At 40.8% G+C, this 6,000-nt stretch overlaps 1 protein-coding gene across 1 annotated transcript in view; it reads right to left on the bottom strand.

Moving 5' to 3' along the window:
* MIPOL1 (mirror-image polydactyly 1) overlaps positions 1-5,909 on the bottom strand; it is a 184,528-nt gene extending 178,619 nt beyond the window's left edge. The window contains exon 1 of the mRNA XM_031064477.1: positions 5,721-5,909. The gene's annotated coding sequence lies outside the window, so the exon portion shown is untranslated. The remainder of the gene's footprint in view (positions 1-5,720) is intronic.
* Positions 5,910-6,000: the final 91 nt, after the last annotated feature.

Below are 6,000 nucleotides of genomic sequence, written 5' to 3' on the forward strand. Positions count from 1 at the left end.
AGGTTTATCTTTTTGGTAGTGAATTCCTAAAAGGAAGTTAAATGTGTAATACATAGGAAAAAACAACAGAAACATAGTAAACATAATACAAACTGGTATTTTCTTTCCTATCAAATACAATCGGCAAGTAAGAAGAATGATTCCACTTTCCCACCTGTTGAAATATCAGAATTAACAAGGGGGTCAAACATACATCTGGAAACAGTGCAATAAAAGAAAGCTAAAGCAGAGTTGATTAACCCCAAAGGAAACAAGTCAAGAACATCTTAAAAAAAATGCAATACAAAGTTTTAAACATATTTAACTTTATGCGCTAAAAACTGAAACAACTAAAAATTGTATTTTAAATTGGGTAAATATTCTACATAAAATAAGTATTTTAATACTTTTCATTTCCATACACCTCAACTACCATGCCTCAGAAAGCCCTATGCTGTTTTCACCAAGCCAATCCAAGCTTAGGATCATTCTTTTGTTAAATTGGTAACTAAGAACATTTTAGAATTCTAGTCCCACCCAGGGCACTTTATACACATGCCCACCCATGAAGTAATTCTTCTGCACTAAATACTCCATTTACACTGGACATTTTTATTTATAAGCTAAAGTACAAGTGAACTTGTAAATTGGCTTAAATTATTACCATAAATTAAACATGCAGTCTGTTTGCTTCAAGTGCAGCAGTTTTTGATCCCATGTTAAATTCTCTCACACTGGAGCATTTTCAGAACAGTTTTGATTCAGATACAACCTTGCTCTCATTCCACAAACCCTGATGGTAGCTGCAACCCTCTCCCTTCAAACACCTAATCAACAACCAAGCCTTTTAACACTTCTTTGTCCTAATACTACATTACTGCACCAGATTAAATTTTTCTAATTTATTTCACACTTCACATTTAAATTAGTGCATAGCTAGTCAGAATATGACTATATGTCCATTTAAATGGACATATAACCTAAAGATCAACTTCTGTCTTCAACAGATTTACATAAAAGGACAGAAAGGATAACATTTGTCTACCAGCATGTTATGTGGATCTCCTTAACTCAATTTATTACGGATTTCATGGTGCAAAAATTAATGACTTCCAAGAGCTGAACTCATTAACAATTATTTCTTCCAGACCCACGGTGTAATCCCATGCTGTTGTGACCAATGGGAGTTTTGCCATTCACTTAAAGGGAAGTTAGATCTGTTCCTGGGTTTGCTACTCTAGCAAGAGATACTGAACAAAATTATATCACAGCCACTGTCTTGACTTTTTTTCTGTTACATAACAGACACTATGAACCAGTCTCACGTATTTTAGTCCATGCTAAAAATAAAACAAACATATTGATGATAATTTTAACTACCCATGAAGTCAACAATAAGGATTATATGCCTTTTCTCAATGTGATTTTCCAGAATATATTTCAGCAACTATAATGGCAAGCAGCCTGTAGGTCACTCATAGACCCTACTCAGCCCTTCAATCCCTTCCCTACTCTAGAATGGACCTGCAAGTCATCTGGTGCTCATGTAGCACACCCAAGTCACAACAGAGGTACAAACAGCCTCCCATCACCCACCTGACTCAATAAACTCCTTCTACATGCCTACTAGAGAAAAGCACAGGTAAACAAAACAAAAACTAACAAACAAAAAAGGGACGAAAATAAGCTGTACACATACTCTGGTGGCCAAAATGAAGTTGATCTTAGGCCACAGGTACCACAACTCTAAGTTTCAAAATAAAAAATGCTTTCAGAATAATTAACTAAACCACTGAGTTTTAATTCCTCTGAAAAGCAGGAAATAAATATTACAATGCCTTTGGCAAGACTCAGCCAAGTGTAATGGTGCACAGTAAATACAATAAGCTGTTTTCATGTTTAGATGTTCAATAAAATAGAGTAAAACTTTAAGCAACACATACTACATTATGATAGGAATCCACTGGCATTCAATTTACACAATCTTGTCTGTTACTTGTACTTAGTGCCTGTTTCATGTCAAAAAAGTTTCAAGAAATTTTATTTTAGAGAACTGTAACCTACATGTGAACATTTCAAAAAATATTATTTGATTTATTAATGCTATGAAAACCTAAGATCAATCCCAGCAAATTCTCATGTTGCAGTGGGCCGACTCTGACTGGAAACCATGTGCCCACCAAAAGCTGCTCTATCACTCTCTCCTCAGCTGTACAGGGAAAAGAAAAATATAACAAAAAGCTCACCCACCAGTTACCATCATGGGCAAAACAGATTTGACTCAGGGAAATTCTAAACTTTAAAACACCCTCCTCCCATTTCTTCTTGGGCTTAACTTTACTCCCAGGTTTCTCTACCTCCTCCCCATCACAGAGCAGAGGGACAGAAACAGGGTTTCCAGTCAGTTCATCACATATTGTCTCTGCTGCCTCATTCCTCCATGAGGAGAGGACTCCTCACATTTTTCCTGTGCTTCAGCATGGGGTCCCTCCCACAGGAGAAAGTCCTCCATAAACTTCAACATGATTACTTCCCATGGACTAATTATCCCCAAACTGCTCCAGCATGAGTCCTTTGCACACAGTTCAATCTTTCATGAACAAGCTCCTCCTGCGCGGGTCTCCCATGGCTCCCCCCACCAGCAAATCGGCTCTATCATCAGCCTGCCAGGAGCTGGTACAGCACAGGTTTCCCATGGGGTCACAGCCTCCTGCTCCAGTGGGGGATGTTCTCTGCGCTGCAGGGGCACAGCTGCCTCACCACGGTGTGCACATCAGGCTTCAGGGAAATCTCTTCTCTGGTGGCTGGAGCACCTCCTCCCTCTCCTTCATCACCAACCTTGCTCTCTGCAGAGTTTCTTTTCTCATGCTTTCTAACTCCCCTCTCCAGCTACAAGTAAGAATTCCCAGTCCTCCTCCCCTTCTTAACTCTGTTATTCCAGAGGTGCTGCCACTGCCGCTGATAGGGTTGGCCTTGGCCGGCAGTGGATTCATCGTGAAGCTGGCTGGCATTGGCTCTGTCAGATATGAGGGAAGCTTCTAGCAGCTTCTCACAGAAGACACTCTGTAGCTCCCCTGCTAAAGAACCTTGCCATATAAAGCCAATACACACATAAACTATTTTCAAAATTCTAATATATAATATACTTTACTATACCAACGGCCACCACTCTGCAGAAATCTGTCAGTTTGCATTTTAACCTATCCCTAAAGGACAAAGGTCCACATCAAGAATCATCATGGAAAACAGAAGCCTGCTGTTATGAAGCAAGCAGGGAGCTTCCTCACAAAATTAGCAGGGAGCATGCCGAGCATCCTGTCACTTAAAAAACTGGTGGCTGAAAGCAGCAGAGAATCTTAACAACTGAGCATTCACACTGGTTCTTTCCATAGCTGTATCTGTTCTGCAAATAAATGTTCAATACTCCGGTTCTCTTACTCCTTCAAAACCATCTTCCTTTCAAAGGAAAAGGAAAAAGGCAGCAGTCATACTTACAGGAATATGTCAGTTGCAACATTAGCTTGTAATTAAATCTGTCAATAGTCGTCAGCCCAGAAGGGTTGTTTGTTTCAAAGGTAAGTTTCAAAACACCAATTGCCCACATAGGATAACAGACGTAAAATGAGAAGCCTCTGCACTGATTTGGGTGATCTGCACGGAAGTGAGCATCAAGTCAGATCACCAATTCATAGCTTAAAACCATCGCACTATGGCATTTCACTGCCACCAACGCAGCATCTGTTCTGCCCTATGTTTGGCAGACAAAAAAGCAGGTAGCATAGAGATCCATTAGGATTTCTCTCAAGTTTGCAACTAATTTTACACAAATCTGTGATCTATAGGCAGGATGCTCTTCCCCTTCACCCTCAGCACACATGTATCTTCTTGCTTTAAATTCTAATGAATAATTTGTTTATTCTTTCCCCAGAGAACTATCAAACATGTATTTTTCTCTTCTCCCCTAACCCCTTCTAGCAAGATCTGAAAACTCCCTTACTTTCTAACTAACCTAGGCACTCTCCAAAACTAAAACCCCCACAAACTGCAAAAAGCAACATGTGGGTCACGTGGCATCAGCATCATACTATTTCTGCCAGTAATACAATATGTAGGATTTGTATTGCTGCAAGAGAAATACTAAGCCTGAAACAAAACCTTGTTTCGCTTCTTAGTGGTCAAGGAAAGAGTTTAACACCATTATAATGCATTTCTAATTTAGCAGCATCTAAAATGACTTCTAACAAGCAGGGAGACGGATTAAAAGAATGTGAAGAAAAATAATATTTCCTTATCCCAAACAGCAAACTAATACTAAAAAGGAAATTAAGAAATCCAGAAACAAAGCAAGCAAACAAGCAAAAAGGCAAGAAATATAATTAGTTATCATGTGAAAACTGGGGAAGAGATTTTAAAAATTTAATTTGTACCCACTACTATTGGGTAGTAGTCCCCATTACAAACTGTAAGGAACTTGCAGTATCATTGCAAGAAAACCTGAAATACCTACAGAAACTAATAGCAGCAACTGTTCCTACCTTCTTCAATCCTACATGTAATTTCACGTCCCAGTCCCTCTCTTCACTTTTCCTACTGCAACCAGAACTGCAGTAACTTCTTAGCTGGACAGGCAAGACAAGGTTATCACTTTCAAGATCCTGAAATCAGTGCTAATCCCTTTACCTTCGACAGGGTAGAAGAGCTCATAGCCATCAAACTGATGGCACCTCACTGGCGTACATAGGTTCTCACACAGCTGAAGAACCTTGTCATGAATGACAGCATTCTGGGTACTAAACAGCAAAATAAACCAAAACAGAACTCCCACACAAGCAGCATGTTTAACTGGCATGACCGTTTTAACTCTTGTTAAACCTCATGGGATTTATAAGCTAGTGCCATAGCATATTTAAATAAACAAATAATCTAAAACAAGTGGTTTCAAGTTAAACCAGAGTTGTACATTCCCAGAGCAGAACTGGTCAAGTATGGATGCTCAAGGACAGGTACAAGAACAAGGCAAGCACATCACTGCACTTCCCTAAATCCCACAGACCCTGGAACCTCCAAGATTTGCAGCTCTGAGATCTTCTGAGCCAGAAAGCACATTGCTGTGGTTAACCGATTTTTCTTCCACAGCTAAAGCACTGCAATTTAAGACCGATCTAACTGGAATTAGAACTTGCTGGAATATTTAAAAGCCACTACGGTGCTGCAGGACACTCTGAATTCCCAAGCTCGAACCAAACAAACACTTACAGCAACCCAGCTCCAATCACCTCAAGCCCCTGAAGTTGTACCTAGACCCAGCTGTAGTTTTTCCACGGACAAACATCAAACATCAGAGAGTGTGCTGTCTCAGGTAAAATAGTCCTTTGTGTACATTTACTGAATGTTTTCCTCCCCAACTCTTCACACTGAGAAACCATAGCCTTTTTCCTCAGAAGAAATAGACCCTCACATCATCATCAAGAACTCTGATTAGCAGGAATTACAACAGGAGCTGAGGTATACAGCTCATTGGGATTTCCTAAGCAACTTTCAGTCATAAATATTAAAAAAAAAAGCACAAACTTTATTTTGGCAAGTTCTTTTGGTGCGTTTTTTTTTTTCTTTGTTGTTGTTGTTGTTGTTTTTGTTGTGGGGTTTTGTGTGTGTGTGTGGTTTTTTTTCCCATGCATTACTACAGTGGTGAGCATATTCCACAGTTTGTCCTCATCTGACACTAAAGATCCAGCACCGACCTCCTGAATTTGTTCAGGGCAGGTTTCATCTCGGACTGTCCTGGCCCTCTTCTCAGCGCTGCCCCCCTCCCGGGATGCGGCAGTCCGTCCGTCCCTTCCCGCAAAGCCGCAGCCTCTGGGACTCCAAACCGCGCATCCCCGCACGGCAAATTTGCTTCCCTCAATCTCCAGCTGCGGAGCGGGAGCTAAGTCGGGCAAGCCGGGTCTCCCGGCGGCCATGGGGACGTAACATTAACCCAGCCAAAGGGCTGCCACGGCACATGCAGCCCGCCCGTCGCGC

Source organism: Geospiza fortis, unplaced genomic scaffold, assembly GCF_000277835.1.
Source record: "Geospiza fortis unplaced genomic scaffold, GeoFor_1.0 scaffold54, whole genome shotgun sequence".
Taxonomy (NCBI): domain Eukaryota; kingdom Metazoa; phylum Chordata; class Aves; order Passeriformes; family Thraupidae; genus Geospiza; species Geospiza fortis.